General features: G+C 35.2%; 1 protein-coding gene across 10 annotated transcripts in view; it reads left to right on the top strand.

Moving 5' to 3' along the window:
- TENM3 (teneurin transmembrane protein 3) overlaps positions 1–22,528 on the top strand; it is a 3,803,041-nt gene that overhangs the window by 2,392,357 nt on the left and 1,388,156 nt on the right. Inside the window, exon 1 of one of the 10 annotated variants that reach the window (XM_044062538.1) lies at positions 9,356–9,670. The exons of the other annotated variants lie outside the window; for them this stretch is intronic. The gene's annotated coding sequence lies outside the window, so the exon portion shown is untranslated. Of the gene's footprint in view, positions 1–9,355; positions 9,671–22,528 lie in introns of those variants that run through there. 10 annotated transcript variants of the gene reach the window in all.

Here is a 22,528-nt window from a genome sequence, read left to right on the forward strand (position 1 = left end):
TGAAAGATAGCAGGGCTGTAATTTTGCTATGCCCTGGATGGAAGCCATGTTGTGTGGGAGAGAGAAGCTCATTGTCTAGGAGGTGTTTAAGTAATTGAGTGTGTACACATTTTTCTAATATTTTTGATAGTGGTGAAAGTATTGAGATTGGGCAGTAGTTTGACAGGTCATGGGAAGTTCCACCTTTATGTAGTGGGGTGATAATAGATTTGTTTCCATAAGTTTGGGACATAGCATTCAGAGAGAGACCGATTTATTAGAGTACTGACTGGGTATGCAATTGTGCTTGATACTAGCTTTAAATATTTGGGGGGAGTTTGCCAGCAGAGAGAGAGAGCAGGGTTAAGTTTATTTAGAAGTTTGCATATTTGTGAGATTGGAATTGGTTGGATGGAGAATGAAGGTACTGTTAGATTATTAATGCAGGAGTCTAGAGTAGGTGACGTTTTATTATTATGTGAGGAATTTGTTGTAGAGTCTTTGATTAGGTTTTGAATAGTAGTAATGAAATGGGTGTTAAAATCATGAGAGATTTGCTGTGGGCTTTTATCAGGTGTAGGGGATGGGTTTTGTAAAGTACCAGGATTAAGTAATGTGATGTTTGAATACGTATTTCTGCTAAGAGGCAATGGAAGGGTTTGTGTACTAGATGACTGAGTTAATGAGAGCAAGGTGGAATATGTAGTGGTAGTTAGGGTTAATAGAGTTACAGATGTAAGGAGACTAGGAATGAGAATAATGTATGTTGTGTGACTATGTGTGTTTGTGTGGGAGGGCATCTTTTTATGGAGAATAGGTGTCAATTAAATGTGATTTGAAGTTAGGGGTGGAGTTTTAGAGTGTAAGCTGATTGGTTTGTAGTTGAGGTAGTTTGGGGAAGGGTTTATGGATGTATAAATCTAATGAGAGAGGGGGTGGGTGGGAATGGAAGTAGGGTAGGGGAGCGCAGTGAACCCGAAGGGCGAACAAAGTGGGCAGGCTCAGATCTAGTGATTCCAGGACCAGAAAAAACAATGTCCACAAATATTACAGGTATGACAAAGCTTAGAAGAGTTAAAGACCTTTTCTTTATTCTGTTAGAAATAAATATAAACAGGCAAGAAAGAAAGGATGTAGTAGGAGCAAGCATTTGGTACTGTTTGATGTTTTTAGCCAGCAAATCTAAACCTAGCAATGCAGTGTGTGTTAGATTTCTGAGGAGAAATACAGAGTGTATGCAACTATTGGGTAAGGGAAAAATATGCAGGAGGGCTATAAACGAGAAACAAAAACTATGCAAGAAAGTAAGAGTAAGAGACCTACTTAACTAACAGATAACAAAGGCTACAGGCTAATGAGAAATGAATCTGAGATATGGGGGCAGCTAGGCTAAGGGAGGTAATTAGGGTAATGCTAAAAGACTATGGAGGAATGCAGGTTTCTGTGCGGAGTGCTTCCAGTTCGATAAAACAACGTATTTTAACAGTGAAAGTTTAAGAGCTGGACGTACATTATGCTCAGATGTTTGGCATCTGTAAAACCTTTAAGAGTGTCCAAGTCATTGCTTCTTCCTATTGAGGAGGTGCACTTTTGGTTATCAGAACACTAGCTGAGAGTATTTCAGGAGGCAGGGTGTACTAAAAAAGAAGAAGCACAGATAATCAAAAAATGTAACAATGCTTTGATAGAGGTTAGATTTGATAATAGTGAGCATAGAGTAGTAACCAGTATGATGTCCAAGAAATGCAAAAAAAAAAAAAAAACAATACCTGGTTCCCACATGAAACACTATCCAGCTTGCAAAAAAACAATGCCTGGTTCCCACATGAAATGCTACCCAGCAAAAGACAGTACTACAGCCAATACGGTACACACCTTAACATAAACAGCACTTTAAGATTAGCCTCATAACTGTTAAGCAGTGTACATAAATTACTATTTTAAGGATATCAATAGCAGTGTGGAAAAATATGGCCCAGGTGCAACAAGAGCACTTATTAAACTATCTAAGACAGCTGTTATGTATGTATTTCTTCACTAGATAGGGTTACAGTGTTATATAAACCTCTGCATGGAACTATCGCTAACAAAACAAATAACGCTAACACATAACTTTGGCTGCTTAGTTGTAAGGACTTCTACTTCAATAATTATCTTATAGACAGGATGTCTTCTATGCTAGTTCAATTACAGTGTGTAGCATTGCATTTGGTTGTACAACAGTAGAAAGAAATGCTATCAGTTGGTTAAAGCTGCTTAGTTCCAGGACACCTAGTTCATTAATTATCACAAACAAGATTTCTACTTCGTTTGCATAAGGTACACTGTATAGCACTCAGTCATTCACACAACAGTAAAAATCTATGAACACAAACGAAGCACAGTAGAACCCCTTCTAATATAAACGCAGGATATATATCCAACATAGAAAAAAGTTTTCTACTTTGTTTGCATAAGTTACACTGTATAGTATTCAGTCGTTCACGCCACAGTAAAATCTATGAACACAAACGAAGCACAGTAGAACCGCTTCTGATATAAATACAATATGTCACTTCACTTGTTTGTTAAAAGCCAAGGAAAACAGTTTATACAGAACTAAGGCTGCTATTCAAATATGCAAGAGAGATGACTAACATAAACTTTTAAAAATAAAATCAGTGGAAGCATGCTGCTTTCAGAAACGCTCCATGTAGAGGTGGAAATGGAGTTTAAAGATGTTAACACAACCACTCAAAGAAAAGATTAACAATGATCTTATATACTTATAATGCACAATTAAGCAACACATTGGCATACAATGCAACGTTCTCGTCTTTAATTCACACTTTATGTATATAAATTCTCATTTAAACCAGGAAATTCAGTGGCATTTAACAGCAATTGCCACCTAAGTTCATGATTTACAACTTAGTATACTAATCATTCCCTTGTGGTAAAATTAACATTGTTTAAAACAGTGAATACAAATTTTAATATAGTTTTCAGTGTTCAGTATGTTTGAAAAGAATTATTATTACTGTCTTAGTAAAACGTGCTGGTATTTCTGTCTCTAGCACTCATTAATACACTCATAATAATTACCTAGTATGTATTCTATATTGATGACACAGTAGTATCAACCTGAGATACCTCATCAGATCATTATCATCACAATACAATCAGCTCACCTGCTGGTTTTCTCTCTCTCTCTCTCTCTCATCTTTACCAAGACTGAAGCCACAGTTTTCATCTCATCCAAGTGCCTAACTCAAATTCTGCTAGACTGTCTCTGTTCTGGGGTGTGCACCTTAATATCTGTTCCTCATTTCAAATAGCAAGGGTTTTGGCCACGCAACAGCTCACATTTTCAGATCTTATCAGCAAACTTTCTAGTAAACTCAAAGGGCTACTGGATACATGTATAAAACACCCCACCCACTCATCACAGAAGAAAAAAAGCCACCACTGGAAATAAATTCTTATTCCTGTAATGAAGTGAGACTCGTTAGTTATTGCAGGCTCCTTCTACACCTGCAATAACTTCAGATGTTAAATATGATCTGTAGTTTTGTGATTTAAAAGCACTACTGTACTGCATTCACAAAATGTAAAATTCTGCACATTTTTTCTTTTATGAAACATCAGTTCTCACTCACTTCATTCCTGAAATCTTTCATAAAAACTTAAGCTATTCATCACTAATTCTCATCATGTTGCTGCCCGTGTATTTTTCTCTGAAACATTTTAATAAATGATTTTCACTATGAGGATTGGGAATGATATCCTTGTATCCGTCAAAAGCTTCACATTGCTATAGCAATTCAAGAGTAACCTGAATAAACCTTTTCATCCCAAACTATAGTATTGCATAGTGTAGCTCATTCATTGAATTTTTATAACTCTTTGATGTGCTGGATTTTATGTCCAGTCTTTGCTTACCATTGGAGATTGCCATAACTGATGTGAGTTTTCTGTGTAACAGGGTCATATATGAAAAAGTGCTCTTGGATCTAGTCTGCTTACTATTACATAAAAACACTGCTTTCACTGAATGTTATAATTAATCCCAACATAATGTTTGGTAAGGAAATCCCTAGGAAATATGTCATGCAGTGTATGCCAGTCTCACGTCAAAAGTTATCCTAACTATATTAAACATCTCTGGTGCCTTAAATGAATTTTTATGATTATGAATAAGGATAACTGTTGAAAATGTCACTTTCTGGCCACAGCTAACTTAACAAAAGTTAACAAAAATAAATAAAGTCTTGTTTCCAGCAGAAAACAAACAGTCCAGTTAAGGGTTTTAGCAGATTTTTATTCAATGATGTCAGCAGGTAAGGAGTTCTAAAAATTCCTGACATATATTTGGAAAAAGAATTTAAAAATGGTGTGAGATGCATAAGATGTATGCATTAATTGCAATTAACTATTTAAAAGAAAGGACAGAGCATTCCTTCAATTATCATGAAGTAAGAACCTTGGCAAGTCTTTTTAAATTCTAACAATCAGAAATCATAATTAATATCACCAGATATGCCCTCCATGCCAGCACTTTCCAGGGCTTTGGAATCATATTTACACTGATAATAATTAAACTAACAAACTTTTTAAACATTTCTTTTGTAGAAATAGAGCATTATTTATAATTGTTTACTATTTACTGGCTAGGGTAAAGCACTGTAAATAACAGACCAAATTTAGACATTACCTGGAAGTATTATTAACATACTGACTCAACAGAAGAGCAACCAATATACAATTTAATTAAAACAAATTCATGATGATTAATATGCAATCTGCTGTATTACAGCACACATACAACACAGAATACATACGTACAGGTTTTGTTGGAAATGGTAAATAGTGTATTAGCAAGAATGATATTGCAAACTCTGAACAAGTGAGAATGATTTTAGCTTACAGAACAATGATAAATATGGCATGACTTTATTTCTGAAGTACACCTGTTTAAATAATAAGCATCATGAAAACATGGAATGGGGAACAGTTCAGCTATGGAAGAAAGGAGGAGTTGTTTATTATGAAGCCAGCATATTAAAATGAAATGCGGCTTGCTTGTTCCATTTTTAATTAATTATTGTAATACAGTGACAGCACCTTTCCACTGCCTTTGTAGTTCCCATAGGTACAGAAATAATATATAAAAGATATCATGAATGTGCATTACTATTTTATGCATCTTACTTCACTATTTTTGTAAAGATGATCACACAGAATATTAAATAATCAGAATTTCTGCACATACTCACAGGTACAGAAATAGATGAATAATCAAAATGTATTGTGAGTTATATCCCTGCATTAGCTGCATGAAGTCATGCTCCAGTAGTGACATTGCAGGTTAGTATAATAGTTGTTGCCCTGCATTTGAGGTGATATCATTCATATTAAATGATAGACTGATGTCCCAGGTAAATGTTCTGGTGATAATGAAGGTGTAACTGACATACTGCATGTCATTTGTCAGTAAAGAGTTGGAAGCTTCATAATGTCCTCTCTAATTTTCCCATAATCACTATAAATACCATTTTGGTATGGCTTTCTGGTACCAGCATAGTAGTGACCTGGCTTTCATAAACATCCCAGGTCTCAGGCAGACAGTAAAGAAAGAAACATAAAATAACTGATGTCCAGTTTTCTCTAAGTAGAAGGATATAGGGACTACTGCTGCCTGGCTGCTCCAGGGTGAGGCCAGATGGTCAAGAATGATATTGTTGGATTGTACCCAATCAAAGACTGGATTTTACCCAATCAAAGACTGCCCAGTCAGAAAAACATGTGCAGTAGGACACTATCTAGTATGACACACTGTGTACACCAGAATTGGTATTTTATTAGATAAAAAAGACTCCCTCTGGTCTCACTCTGAGGGTACTGGTGCCTGGTTATCCAATAACCATTCAGATTTTAAGCAGAACTGTGTCATTACATCATATTAGTATCATGTGAAATACAATGTTGCCTTTAGCATTCCATTTGTGGAAACATGCTGCACTACATTGATGGTATTAGTATCATGTGAAATACAATGTTGCCTTTAGCATTCCATTTGTGGAAACATGCTGCACTACATTGATGGTATTAGTATCATGTGAAATACAATGTTGCCTTTAGCATTCCATTTGTGGAAACATGCTGCACTACATTGATGATATTAGTATCATGTGAAATACAATGTTGCCTTTAGCATTCCATTTGTGGAAACATGCTGCACTACATTGATGATATTAGTATCATGTGAAATACAATGTTGCCTTTAGCATTCCATTTGTGGAAACATGCTGCACTACATTGATGATATTAGTATCATGTGAAATACAATGTTGCCTTTAGCATTCCATTTGTGGAAACATGCTGCACTACATTGATGATTTAGTTCTGTTTGAAAATCTAGAACCCTTCTAAAACTTCCCAGACTCCTAAGAGACATTTTAAACTTTCAGGTAAAATATGATTACTGCTGAGTCTCCCAGGTATCAGACTCCTCTCTTACTGCACCCTAATTTCATCCATATGGTGCACTGATGTCTGGCTGACACTTCCAAATCTATTTTTCATAGCATGATATTCTGTGAACCTTGTGGCCTCTGAAAAATATGGAGCCCTCTTTTAGCACAGTCTGATTAGTCTGGAGCAAACTGACATGCTTTCTAAACATATCTATCCCACTGATATACCACTGGCACTTTGGAAGAAAGACTGTATCAGCTGTGGGATTGGTGCTTCACAGGACTTCCGCGGTGGTGCAGCGGTAGTGTTGTTGCTTCACAGCAAAAGGTTCTCCCATTCGATTCTCGGCTTGGGTTGGGAGTGACTGCCTTCTGTGTGGAGCCTGCATGTCCTCCCCTCGGTCGAGTGGCATTCAAAAGACATGCGTTGAACGGGCGTGCCTTCGTTGAAGGTTGGGCATCGGGCTGGCAACTCAACCCCATAAAAACCAACTGTCAATCATTAGCAGACTGGAGTTCCGCTGTGGTGACCCCTAACCGGGAAAAGCCGAAAGACAGACAACAACATTAAGCCTTGGGATAGTACCAGTGTTAAAGAATAAACAGGCAGATGTTCATCTTACAAACAGTGTGTGCTGTATACCAAGTGACCCCAACAATGTCAGTGGCAGAACAAGTAGCACACTCAACTCTGGTGCAGAATGTTGTAGGTTCTATTCCCATACCAGGTAGATTGATTACTGACACTGCAGTGCAATATAATGGGGTGGGTGTTGCATTCCTGAGTGTTGTCTTTGGGATGAGATGTTAAATTCAGATGCCATTTCCTTGAGTTGGTGGTAGCACAGGTGGACGTAAAAGATACCCCAACACCTATCAAAAAGTGCAGGGGTAGTTTTCCGATGGCCTGGCCAAATATCCCCTAGTAGTATAAATACCACGTCAGGTATCCTCTGAAAAGAGGCTGCTAGCCTAGTGAGACTAACCTGGTCAACAAAGGATAAATAAAATAAACAAATATAAATTGGCAGGCAGCATCCACAATCAGACATGTATGACACTTGATGCATTTAACAATCAAATGCATCAGAAACAAAGATAAAATACTTGGGTTTACTTAAGAAACCACATCTAGCCTTCAAGCCACAAAGAGATCAAATTATATCCAAAGCAGAAATGCACCTCAGGGCCTGCTATGCGTTCTCAAACCATTTATCATTCCAAGCCCATCAAAGCCTCTGCATTCAGTTTTCTCACATTTTCTGAGTAAAATATGCCCCCCTGTTGACTACTGTAGACTCCAGTCAAAACTCCAAAGCCATAAAAACAGCCATTAATAAATCATGCAGATTCATTTATACTTTCCCTCAAACTGAACAGTGCTGCAAAATGCTTCAAACAGCTTTCTAGCCTTACCAAAACATGCACTCTGCTTTCAGCCCTTGCTTTTGAAATCTTACATACCCCAAAATGTTGTCCAGTTCTCAGAAACAAGCAAAAAATAAAAACATCTCCTTACCAAGAGGCAGTGAAGGAGATATCACTCAAACACCCCACAGACCTAAATGTAAAGGCTGTAGATCAGCCAACTGGAGCCTACCCTCATCAGACAGCCGTAAACTCTTAAAACATCCAAGAAGTTCAGAAGGAACTCTCCTGTTAAAAGAATGCAATGCCTATAACTACTTTATTGACACAATGTAACAGCCAATCTGTAACAGGCAAATCAGTATTACAGTATCCTTAATAAAATATTTTACTTCATATGATTATTTGAAGCATTGATTTTTCTTCTGTAAATAGTTCTTTACCATGACATTATTTCTTATTCTTTATTCTCTTTAATTTAAAAGATTTTGTGATAAAATATAATAGAGAATTATTGAGCTTGGATAGATAAATTGTATTTCTTATTTCCTATTATGTTTGTCAGATTCATGCACAAGTCTATTCTTTGTATGTACTGCAGAAATATCCCACTAACTATATTATGTCCTTTTGTAACTATATTCCTTGTGCGTATATAACTATATCTCTGATGTACTTTTTCTGTACTGCTGCTATATTTTAAAGCATAAAAGAAATCCTGTATATATATATATATATATATATATATATATATATATATATATATATATATATATATATATACTTTATGTTCTTTGCCTTCTATAATATTTAGGTGGACAGAGGTGATGCATGGATTATGATGATATTTTACTGATAATAATAAAAAAAAGGAATTCGTAACTGCATATTTGCAGTACACTTTTCTATATTTTTGCGCATTTGTTGAATGCCACTATAGAAGCCTAGAGGCTTGTTGGGATGAATTCCCTGGAAATACAAATGGCTGCCTTATAGAGAGAGTGTTTTAGTTTTTATGGTCTCTATAAACCTCTGATTTCTTCATGAAGACGGAAGCCCTGTCCCCATAATTTTTACTGTTATATTGACTTTTCCCTGTTATAAACGACGGCTGCAGTATCAGAATTTGGCTGTTACTAATTTTAGTTATTAGTTCTAGTAAATGGCAGATTATATGGGGTTGATTTAGCTGATCCATTCCTTATATTTTTAGTGGACTGTCCTGATTTTATATGCTTCTTTTCAGTACAGTGGATATATTTTGCAAAATTTCAAAAGCATGTGTTGGATTTACTAAAAAAAATGAATAAACACATTGTATTCCTGTCTTTGTGTTAGCATTTTGCCACACAGAAGCACGTACAACAAAGTAAACTTTATCATCTCAGCGAAAATGGTTTGATTGAAAAACAAAAACTGCCTGGAATATAAGGGGTTAAATGAGGCCAAGCCCAGCCCCCTCCCCTGACTGGGTGTAAACAGAGGAGTCTTCAGCCTATCCTAACTGGTCCTTTTGTGCTGTGCAGGCGAGCTGAGCCAGGCTGTAACAAGATACATGTCACAGTGCTAAAGCTGAAGCTACTCTGCACATTCCGACTGGAGCATTGTTACTAAAACGTGAATGGCCAGCAGTTGCTTCTTCTAAACTGGCTGATAATCTGGGATCATCTCTCACTCCTGACAGTATGTGGAGACATTAAAATATATATTCTGGCCCCATAGCTGTTTTGCATTTCTGCCCAGCATTCTTGGACTAGGAGAAGGCACTGAAGCAGTTTCCATCAGTACCAAGTCGGCATTAGCATCTCAACTGAGAACATTTTTTTTAAATTCCCTCAGGGAACGACAGATTCAGGAATCAGAGAAGGGTAAGGACTTTCTTTTCTCTGTTCCTTTTCTTTTTTGTTTTTCCTTTTTTTCTTGGATTTGCGTAGATAGAAACACACAGCATTTGCTTCCCATGTAGTGGCCTTTTGCTCATTTCTTCATATTGCCTGCCAGGTTAAAACAAACAGTGGATCTGGATGTTTAAGTCTTGCAAAAGTTACTTTATAAATGATCACAGTGTGCACACAAGTGTGTCAGAAAAGATGCTGTTTCAATCAGTTGCGAAGTATGCCATAATAAAGTAACAGTGCATGTTGCACCTATACATTTTATTGGTTTTATACATAGCTTTAGAGCTCATGTTTTAAAGTCTAGCTGAAAGTGGATGATTCCCTTTGTAACATCTTTTATGATAATATAACCAAGTTATTTATACAGTACTATACACTGTGGAGTCATATTTTAGATCAGATATGGCTTTGACGCTCTGTGTCAAGACAGCATGCCTTGGAATGCTGTTATTATTTTTGTGAACTGGATCAGGTATTGAAAGCGTTCAGCTCATTGATAGCAGAATGTGGAACAAAAGAATTAGCTCTACTGTCTGCTTCCCTGCAAGTATTATTTGCTTCTTGTATGAGACTCACAACATTTTAATGGAATCCTAGAAGTGCATTTCACTAATTTTCAAGCCGTGTCCATGTCTGTGCAATTCTTCACATGAGCGTTTTGCTGTTAGTGAAATTCCCAGCTATAGTTTCATGGCTAGGCCTTGAAAAGAAAGACAGAGCATAGTCTCAACTGTTTACTTAAGAGTAACATTACAAGAGGCATAATGTTGGCAGCTTTGCAGTTGCTTCATTTCTCCATCGCCTCGCTGTATGATTTTAGTAAATGCTACAAGGAAAACAGAGAAAAGAGGAGTGAGTCAGAAAGTAATTTGAAATTCTTTCAGCTTTAACATAATCAGAATCATTGGTTTAAGATGGTGTAGCCTAAGACCTGATCCCCTTCAACTGAAGAAGAAAAACTCTGTAATTGAAAGCAGATTCACACACGTCTGTCTGGTTTGAACTAACATTTCAGCCTTTTTGTTGTAGTTAGAAAGTGACTTTGTTTTAATCATTTTGTGAGTGTGGGGGTTGAAATTAGGAGACATTTTCTGCTGCATACTAAATATTTTTTTTTTATTGTAGTTCACTTCAATAAAAATTACTTTCACTCGGTAGTTTTAGTTCTGTACCATTTTAGCAAACTGCCTTGTGCATGTGCACATCCATTTGCCTGTTTATTTACATTGCTTTGATGCCTGAAACTGAATGTTTTTACTATGTATCTGTTGATCTTATTTAAGAGAGTGGACTGAACATTGTTTCTTTGGTACAGTTAAAATGATTGAGAGCACATTGACTTGAATGAATTTTAATAGCATTCAGAAACATCTCCACTCCCATTTAGTGAGCAGCCGTCTTTAGTTGGCAGCTGTTTTGCTGTTTGTGTTTTGTAGCTGCATGTCATTAAACCTTGTTTGTTTAAATGACAGTGGTACATAAATTGTACAGTTTACAAAGGATTATGAGAGATTGTGGTAATAATACAGTAAAATCACTTTCTTTGTCTGCTATTAATGTACATAGAGCATTTGAAATCTACAGAGGAGAAGAAAGGAAAGTGAGAGATGTCTGTAGAATGATTGTTATAAGATAAATAAGACTGAACAAATTGAATGGTGTAATGCTAATATAAGTACTAGGTTTTGTGACCCAATATTTGGTAATGCTCTTACACAATCACATTTCATCCCATAATGCCGAGAGGAAATCTGTGGCATAAAAGTTAAGTATCAGTGCACGTGACTGTCCAACGCAATGAAAAATACCTCAGAATCCTTATCCCATCCCACCCCCTGCTCATTAAGACACCTTAGTAATTTGGCTTTTTCAAAGTGCTGTCCTTATATGGCATTCACATGGTTCAGTATTAACTTTAGATGTGTGGGTGTGACTTTATTGTTTTTAGGACCATTTGTAAACAGTTATTTGACAACTAGATAAATTATGCTAGGCTGTCTGCCTGAGCTATGCAGAAGGCAAAGATATAGTGTTCTTCCTTAGTGCTGTGAGAAGCTGTACAGGCATAGAAAATTGCCGTATAATAAAGGGCACCTTATTTCATATAGAGCAGATACATCATAACAGGCAGTGGGAGTGTGGTTCCCTTGCCGGCTGTGGGTGGCCATGTTCTGAAATATACTGTATATTATGTTCCTGGGAAGATAGCTAACATGGAAGAAAACACCATAGTGTAAGTGTGACTTGAGAAAGAAGTCAACGTTGTCTAGTCTTTCAGCATTCACAGTTTTCTCTAGAGTTTTAACCTAGATCACAGAAACATTTTTTGCAGGGTTGCTCTGAAAAAAGTGCTGTTAGCTAGTGTTTCACTTCTTGATTTGTTTATCACCATCATCTTACAGTAGTTTGACCATGTCTTAACCAGTTCTGCCACCCCAAGACACACACACACATACACCAATTAAAGATCAGAAATAGTAATAATGAACTGTAAGGCTACAAACACTAGTCTCTTACTCTATTGGAAAACAAGTTGTTAAAAAAATATATATATATGGTTATATCTAACATGAAGGCACACTGCTTAATGGATGTTGAGAATAGTGTTGTACAAAAAGAAAAAGTTTAAGCTTCAATTTGTCATTGCTGTTTAGTTTCTTGCAGTTTTAAATTGTGATTTTTTTTGTTTTGTTTTGCCAGAGTTATTTTACTTATAAAGTTAATAAGTCCATAGTGTTAATTCTAGCTGGTAGACTTACAGCAAGCCTGGGACTTCTGTAGTTACATTCTTTTTTAAATAAAAAATTCATATTATTTTACAGTGATATAGTTAGATAATTTTTGCCAAAAAAATGGAAATTTTGAGTTATTAAAAATCCATTTCTTAGTTTTATTATTAACTTGTGTTTTGAGATGCCAGTGAAGCAGCTGCAACAATTATAGTTTTATTTTGAAGTCAAAATTAGTCATGAAACTTTAGGACCAGTGACATTTTTGAATGCATACATGCATGATGTCACTCATCCAATTCATTCTTCTCCGAATTGTTGTAAGGAACGTGCTTCCATTTGGCCGATATTCAGAGAACACAGATGTACAAACATTTTATGACTGTAGTAAAGGCTTTATTTGTTAGTTTTGTCTTTCCATTGATGTCTAGTGGTTCAATTGTCATTTCGTCACATCCCTTACTGAAAAGAAAACAAAATATAGTTTTACTTCTAGATTTACTCTTATTGCCCTGAAATGCACTTGCTAGATTGTATCTGTGGATTTGATACAAGAGATACCCATTCCTGTTATCGGGAATAGTAGAAGTATCCCAAAATAAATAACATTCAGTCAGAGTGTGTGTGTGTGTGTGTGTGTGTGTGTGTGTGTGTGTGTGTGTGTGTGTGTGTGTGTGTGTGTGTGTGTGTGTGTGTGTGTGTGTCATCCAACATGTTTTCATAGGGTCACATCTGTAGTAGTGTATATTGTTTTATCGAAGAAATAGCATGGTTTTGGGTATTCATGGCAGCTGTAGTAATTTACAGGGTACATTTTTCATTTGTCTGAACACAGAAAGATGACAGATTAAAGATTTTGTTTAACTGCTCATGGTGCAAGAATTAGCTTCCCCAAACTGTGCACAGGCCAATTAGAGTGTACATCTTTGAATAGCTGATGAAAAAGAGCTGTACTGTGATACAGTTCTCTGTTTATCATGGTGTGTTCTTAATGTCATCACCATATGCAGTGAAAGTATACATACCTAGCTTTTTTAACAAACCATGTGAATTAACAGGCTTTGATAATGTGAAGAGTTTAGCATGATATTATGCCCTCACCCCAGAGTAGTGTAATAAGCAGAAGCAGGAAAGAAGCCCATATAATTACAAGCTGGAATTTAACATATTTTTAACCTCTATATGCACAAATGCAAAAAATAAATTTGTCATTCATTTTGCTAATAAATAGAAATTACTGGTTACAAATTCTGTTATATTAGCAGCAGTTTAGTAGACAGTTTGTAAAACATTTATGAGTTTGTATTCAGCAATTAATTCCTTCAGCTTCATGGTGAAATGTTCCTGCATTGAGGTACTTTAACAATCTCATTTAGAAATTCTCTTTAAAATACCATTAAAAAAAAGATAATATGACTGAAGCACAAGAGCACTCGTATTTTTATACATTTACAACTAAGAAGTATAAATAAACATATAAAATTACTTCTGGATAGGGTCTTGTTAAGAAATAGAACAATGCATTCACACACATAAAATGCACACACACATGCAGTTTAGCTTAGGTCAGGCATTTATACTCTAGATAGGAACTTCAAAGTGTGCGGCAAAAAAGTATGCATATATTACAGAAATAAAAAAAAAATACGTAAATAACTAAAATGCTACACCAGAGCATAGCCAAAGTAAAATACTACATCCCAAATATATTAATGTATTCTTTGAGATCAATTTTTTGGGGGAGAACTTTTGCATCGAGGATTGAGTGTGTGTAAAACATCAGTTAAAAACATTAATGGAAACATTTTTTCTACTAAAACAAGATGACAAGCGGCATTACTTAATATAGCACAAAGTAACAAGATAGCAGTTTGCTGGTTTGTGATGGTTATGTGAAGTATTGCTCAGTAAGAAGCTATATAGCTCACACAGGGGATCCATTGGAAATATTAATCGTGAAATAAAAAAAAAACATACTGTAGTACAGAAATGAATCGGGGAGTCCACCCACACATCCATTCTGCATATATAACTATCAGTAAGGTACTGCAGTGTTAGGTATAAATATTATATGTAAAAGGTTCAGTATAGATCCCACAGGATGGATGAGAGGGCTTGGTGGCTCTGAATCCCACTGTTCATATATTTTAATCATTTGTTTGTCAATATTTTTAACAACTTTGACAAAATGTGTGCTAACAAACACCACAAAAAAAATTGCATGGTGTGCATTACAGTGGGACAACTAAGACAGTAATTAAGCAATTTAAATATACAATTTAACTGTGGATATGAATCCCAGAATTAATAAGTTCTGTCCATGTAAATACTCCTACAGGTCCACTTTCTCAGTATATATGGAAGAACTGCTAATCAGATACTGTATTATGCCTGTATGATACGAGTGTACTCCTGCCTGTGTTTTATATTCTGTTATATGAAACACATATACAGTATAAATTAAAATGTAATTGTGCCTGCATGGTTGGTGTTTATTAAGCATTAGTTTTAAAATAAGGAAATAAATATGCACTTTATACACAGATATACAGACGTAATAAGACAATCATAAGCAGTGGAAATTTCATTTTAAAGTTGTCATAAATGGCATTTAATTATGATCCCACCTCCTTTCCACAGTGTAAAGTGCAAATGTTTTCAGGCAAACTGCAATCAAACTGCAGGAACACAGCCGTTGTTCTGTAAACTAACCTAAACTACTCCTTCAGCACTTTTCAGTTTTGTCACTTTGGTGTAATCCCGTTACCCCTGTGTGTGTCGCTTATTAGTCATATTGGCTGAGATCCCTATTTCTACATTTTTTCCCACTGGAAATTTTGTCAGAGCTGGTGACAGCTCATATGCAGATGCATCTTGTGAAAGAATGTGCAGAAAAACAGGGGAACTTGTAATTTAAAAAATATAATGCTATGGAAATGCTGTCAAAAAAGTAAGCAGTACTTAAGAAAATGTAGACATATTGAGCAGTTTGTTCTCGTCATTTAATTTCAGAGCAAGTAAGATAAAGGAGAATACGATTGTATTTTAATCACAGCATGTACAGTAAATACACACAGAGTGAAGTAGAACGTTTGAGGCAGTAACAAGAGCTGCAAAACTAGCATTCTTGTTCCTGCAAAAGGAGTGCTTTCAAGGCATTAGCAAGCTTAAAAATAAGAGAAGAAAGCATTCTGAGAGAAACCAAAGTTGTTGCAGAAAAGCATTGCCGTTTATGAAAGTAGATCAAATTTGATTATATTCATCTTTAGAGTCATCTGAGGCAAATGATTATTGAAAAAGCAGTAACTTCTGCAGTGTAACATAATGAAGGGTAATGCTATCACCATGGCTAAAGTAAAACTTTACACAGGTCGTATCTGATACTGTAAAAGAATGATATAATCCGCAATTTTTTTGCCACTGTAATATATGACCGTGGATTCCCTCGTCATGCCTGAAACCAAAACAGTGGTATTGTTTAATAATTCCTTGCCAGTTAACTGAAACAACAAAAGTAGTGACTCAATAAATAAAGGGAAGCGTCCAAAAACATAAGTAATAGCATATTGTATCAAGAGGGGAGGCAATATGAATATTCAAGTTAAATTTGTAAGTAAGTGTTTATTAAGGGCAAATCCAGATCAGAGTCCATAAAAATAGTTTGGTCAAACCATTGCCAGCAATGAAAGGAAAAGCAAAGCTCGCTGTTCAGATTGTTTTTAGTTTTTTTTTTCTTTCTAGCATAAGAAAAGAAATTTCATTTAACTGAATGCAAATTATCCCCAGTGGGTTTTGCAGTTCAAAAACAGCTGCTAGCAGCCATTGGGCATGCTGAGACAGATTAAAGGAGCTGGAGGGGGCTGGAAGTGTGTTTTCTTGAGGAATGGTGGTAAGTAAGTGAAAAAAGTGAAAACGAGGAGGTTAAATTAAGCACCAAGAAATTAAAGTGTGTATGTTCAAAGGCTTTAGCTACTGTAACATTTCTTAGTAGGATGGTGAACCTTCTGGTCAGCAATAGTTAGTAATTCTTAGGATGTGTACTTTCTGATCATAAGTAGTATTGTAAAGAATTGGTAGTATGATTTAGTACTTTATGATCACTAGTACAACTACCAATAATTTTTAGTAATATGTAGTACTTTATGATCACTAGTACAACTATCAATAATTTTTAGTAATATGTAGTACTTTATGATCAGTAGTACAACTACCAATAATTTTTAGTAATATGTAGTACTTTATGATCACTAGTACAACTATCAATATTTTTTAGTAATATGTAGTACTTTATGATCACTAGAAGAACTACCAATAATTTTTAGTAATATGTAGTACTTTATGATCACTAGTACAACTATCGATAATTTTTAGGAATATGTAGTACTTTATGATCACTAGTACAACTATCAGTAATTTTTAGTAATATGTAGTACTTTATGGCCACTATCACAACTATCAATATTTTTTTGTAATATGTAGTACTTTATAATCACTAGTACAACTATCAGTAATTTTTAGTAATATGTAGTACTTTATGATCACTAGTACAACTATCGATAATTTTTAGTAATATGTAGTACTTTATGATCACCAGTACAACTATCAGTAATTTTTAGTAATATGTAGTACTTTATGATCACTAGTACAACTACCAATAATTTTTAGTAATATGTAGTACTTTATGATCACTAGTACAACTATCGATAATTTTTAGTAATATGTAGTACTTTATGATCACTAGTACAACTATCGATAATTTTTAGTAATATGTAGTACTTTATGATCACTAGTAGAACTATCAATAATTTTTTGTAATATGTAGTACTTTATAATCACTAGTGCAACTATCAATAATTTTTAGTAATATGTAGTACTTTATGATCACTAGTACAACTAGTGATAATTTTTAGTAATATGTAATACTTTATGATCACTAGTACAACTATCAGTAATTTTTAGTAATATGTAGTACTTTATGGTCACTATCACAACTATCAATAATTTTTAGTAATATGTAATACTTTATGATTAGTACAACTGTAAGAATTTCTTAGAAGTACATAAGTACTTTGTAATCACTAGTACTGCTGTAAATAATATTTAGTTAGATACGATACTTTTAAATCCCTAGTACTAAATTCAAACAGAGTAAGCATCGTAAGGCTGGAAGAATATATGCTGGAACAATGTATTGCATCGATTTCTGTCTTCGAAGATACAAAAATGCACCATATTATTATCTGCACTACCTAAAAAATGCAGATCACATCTTCATTAAGTCACATATGGATACAGATGACTCATATACTTTGTTAACCTTCCACTTTTACTGCAATTTGTGTTTCTTTTTACTTAATCTCTTTCAGTTTTTTTTTAATTGGTAAGTGTATACTGTGTAGATAACTGTGTTTGCATTTGTATCATATTAAAGTGCAGAGAAGAGAAATGGATCTCCTTAGGCTTTTTCTGTCTTTACTGTCTTATATAAATAAATGCTACTAAAATCCTTAATGTAAAGGATATATATATACAGATATAGATATACATAGATATACATGTTCTCAGGCATCTAAACTATTTTATTTTGAATAATGCTGTTGTCTTGCTTATATGTTACATACTGGAATAAATCCGTTTACCTCAGCAAATAATAACACTGATGCATTTTCTTGCACTACGCCCACATTTAGACTTGCAGTCAATGAAAGTGCATTCTCCAAAAACACCCCAGCTGCATGGAGCATGTTTATTTATTCATTCATTCATTCATTCAGAATTTGTTTACCAGAAAAGTCTGACTGGGACAGAACCCATTTTCAGCGGAGGCCTGGGGAGAAACATTCCAGATACATTTGTTACCTATAGCTCTCAACTGTCCAGATTTTCACAGAATGATCATATTTTTGCCTAATATTTTCAGTCTGTTTCACATAAAACTTTGTTTTGTTTTTTTCTTGCCAATCTTTTGCAATTGAGTTAAACTCAGAAAATATTGACAAGACATTTGAGTTTTAGGCTTCATACCCTTCAGAAAATTCATGGTAATTCAAAACTTGTTATTCTATAAACTTACTAAAATTGTAAGAGCAATATTTAAAAATCGTCCCTATTTTTGGGCCTTGTCCCCAATTATTTATGGCTTTGTCCAAATTTCTTGGGCTAAGTGGTTGAGAGATGCGATGCAACCTAAGGACATATGAAATGATGTAGTAAATCCTTCCTTCTTAAAAAAAAATAAAACTCATTCAGCACCTGTTAAAAGCATACAAATGGATTGTGGCTCAAAAGATGGAGATAAATATAGTTCTGTATGTGCGTGTTGGTATATTCTTATATAGATATACACAAACGAGCATGTGTATATGTAGCGGTGTCAAATTTTTTGAACTATAAGAAGTTTGAATGCTAAGACATAAGTAAAAACAATTTGAATTGTAAAAGATAGAAAGCAAAACACCTCAAGTCAAAAAGATTTGAATATAAAAGAAAAATGTTTTTTATGGGGGGGCTGCACCCACAAACCTCCTGCTACTTTACATTTATTTGTCTCAATTCTGTCTAAGGACAACAAGTATGTTTAATTCATTATCAACCTCAATCCAGCTAAAGGCAACTTGACCATCTCATCCTTTGATAATACAATTATCACCACTGACACAAACACCAAATTGCTTGGTGTTAGTATAGACCAATTAAAATTTGACCTACATATATTACACTGTATCAAAAAGTTCAATCAAAAACTAGTTCTTCTATACTGCAACAACAAATATATATATATCTAACAAATCTAGACCTACACTGGCTCAGACATTTTTTCTATCATCTCTGCTGTATGCTGCTCCCCATACTTACTAACATCCAAAATGATATCTTAACCAAACTAGAAACCACCTATAACAAGAGCTACAAATCCCATCACTGTATATCCCTGAAAGACTTAATATGGCCTGAGCTCCCCCACATGCTTCAAAAATCACAACTACAAATTGCACACAGCATCCTAAATAGCCCCAACTCCTGCATTGCCTTTGCATCCATAATTATGCCCAACATACCCAATTGTGACCTCAGAAGCACACAACAAAACCTTCTGCAGGTGACCAAGCCAACCAAAAATATTGGAAAAATATTTTGCAGTCATTCAATTGCATACTCATGGAAAAAGCTTCCATTGTCTCTGCTCCACTACCAAAAGTGGCAAATTCAAAAAGCAAGTAAAATTCATTTGCAACATGCATGGATCTGTACTTGTCAGGAAATTACCTAATGAATGTTTCTTCTTCTCTGAATCAACATATCTGCCTGGTATCTACCTAAACTGTCTACATATATTACTGTCTTTGCAATCGGTACCTACGGTATTCAATGCATCTTTATTGTGCTATGCCATAATGTTGCTCTGAATTATTTTTATTTTAAGCATTGCTACATTCCTTGTAAATAACTTAATGATAACCACATTTCTCAAACATATTGTTACTGCATTCTCAAAATACTGTACTTCTGCCTTGTATATATTCATGTTGTATATTTCTCTCTGTTTTTGTACTATTAAGTATCATACAACTTGAATTGTTAGTTTTTTCTTATTTTTTAATTACTTTCCTGAGTGTTTCTCCTCAAGTCTCTGCTGAAATAGGGCTCTCTGGGCCCAGTCAGACTAACCCGGTTAACAAATTAAAAAAAAAAAATGATTATGTTTAAATAAGTATGACAAAATATACTAAGAGCCTAGATGTTTGCCAGTTGGAAAAATACTGCAAGTAAAATGCATACTGATCAGAGATACTAAGAAAGGACTTTAAAATGTTTAGTTGCAGAAATAGGCAAGAAAAGAAGAAGTAAAACCAATTAGCTAATTAGCTAGAAGTAGCTAATGTCTGATCTAAGTCAAACGCTTTTAGTTCTGAGAGCAGCCCAAAGTAGGTCTGGATTCAGAAAAAGTACTTGGCCACAAGCCTTTGTTGCTAAGCACTAAGAAATATAATCATCAGTGAGTAAAAGGTAGATGTTAGCTAAGTGATGGGTGAAGTATAAATCTGACTCGCCTCTATTTATTTGTTTGTGTTCTTTTGTTCATTTACTGGGGGTAGTACACTTGTCATACTAAGGGTGGTCTGATTATGTAATTTGGCAGTAAGAGGCAGGAAGGAACTTGGTTAAAGTAATTTGGAAAGAAGAATCCATAAGAGTAGTTAGGAGCTGTCTGGTTTTGGAGATGGTGGTGAAGTGATGCTCCTGAGGAGGGAGTTGGAAATGAATCAGCAGTGTTTGTTTCTACATATTGGTATGGTGTGTGTGTGTGTGTGTGTGTGTGTGTGTGTGTGCACGTGTGTGTGTGTGCACGCTCACGTGCACATGAGCATATGACACAATTTACAGGTGCCCATCCAAAGGTTGATTCTCTGTTATTTCCATTGCTTGACAGGATAGACTCTGGCTACCCTGGGGCCTTGACTAAAGTTATGGATTTTATCAAAAAATGAACGAGAAATGAATGTGATTAAAGTATGACTCAGAGCCAAATGATTGTTAGATATGAATGAAACAAGATATTCTGAACCTGATATGTACAGTGCCTGAACCACTCCTGTCAGTTGTGCTTTCTTTTGAAAATGCAGGGTCATGCCATTTTGTAAGAGACTGGTACTTAGGTAATGCTTGATTTTTCAAACTCTGCCTTTTTGTTGCATGGTTTTGAGTGCAACATTGTACATCTTAGTCTGATTCTAATTAATTAATGTGATAGAGAGAAAGAACGTGATACACACAGTGAAGTATGTAATACACTGTGTTGTGTTCTAAACATGTTTGCCTGAATACAGACAACCTTAAGAAGACATGAAGTTCCTGGTCAGAAACATGGAAAGGTTGTTTATTTCACATTAATGTAAATATTCACTAACTGTTTAGCATACTGTGAAATTGCTTCAGCATATTATTTTGTTATGAAGAAGAAAATCTGCAGGGATGCTCACTGACTGTCCTACTGCTGAACACCACATGCCAGTCCTCTTTTATAAAATATATTTGCATAATTTTGGAGGGTCCTTGTCTTTGTCTCCAGCCTGTGAACATCATGCCCTTTACCATATTCCATTCCCTGCTGTTAGAGTACAAACATCAACAGGGGAAGAGGCCATTTTCTTATCATAGCTGTTATCCAGGTGGGATAGAAGATGGTATGAACAGGCTTTTAATGTAAGGTTGTGCGATGACAGAGGAATTAGACAGATGTTTACGGTGTCATGACAATAATATATTTGTAGAAAAGAAACTTAGAGTTATAGTACCCACTGATTTGAAAAAAACTATCAAACATTGAGATTGCATATTTAGAAAGGCAGCAAGAGTTTAAGGAGGTATACTGTATTAATCGAGAGGTTTGAAGATAATTGCCCATCTGTTTTGGAGGACTTGTTTACAGCAAATATTTTTTTTTTATTCTGCAAGTTATGACAGAGTAAGTGTAGATGTTCAGATTAGTAAGGCATTCAGTATAGTGCTATGTTTGATTAGTGTACAAAGGTATGCACATTCACTACAGATGCCACCTGCATATTAGGAACAGATAGAATGCAGAAGTAAAATAATGGTTAACTAGTCGACCTGGTATTTGTTTAAAACAAAAGACCATAAATTACATAGAACTGATGAGCATGCAAATGACCCTTATGACATTGAATGCTCTACAGTTTTCAGGTTAAAAAAATAAGTAAATAAGAGAGAAATCCTCTTGTTGTTAATATCCCCTTATTTCCTTACATGTTCCTCAGCTATGCTGTAGTTTGTGTCATGAGATGTACCATACTAACTTGTTTTCTGCAGTTCACTGAACGGCCAGAGTTACTGATATAATCAGTCCCAAAGACACCTGAAATACAGAAGAATGAACAGTTCCTTAAGATCTCAAGTAGTTATTAAGTGCATTGAGTGTCATATAATGGAGGCAGGTCAAAAGACTCTTTGGACCTTTGCTTACGTTTTTCTTACTGCTGCTGTGATGTGATTTCATTTGTGCATTGTGGCTATCAGCCTATATGTCTCCAGGACTATCAGAAAGCCATCTACGTATATATGTTCTGAGCATCTTCTC

The sequence above is a fragment of the Protopterus annectens genome, chromosome 2.part1 (genome assembly GCF_019279795.1).
Source record: "Protopterus annectens isolate FY-2018-M chromosome 2.part1, PAN1.0, whole genome shotgun sequence".
Taxonomy (NCBI): Eukaryota; Metazoa; Chordata; order Ceratodontiformes; family Protopteridae; genus Protopterus; species Protopterus annectens.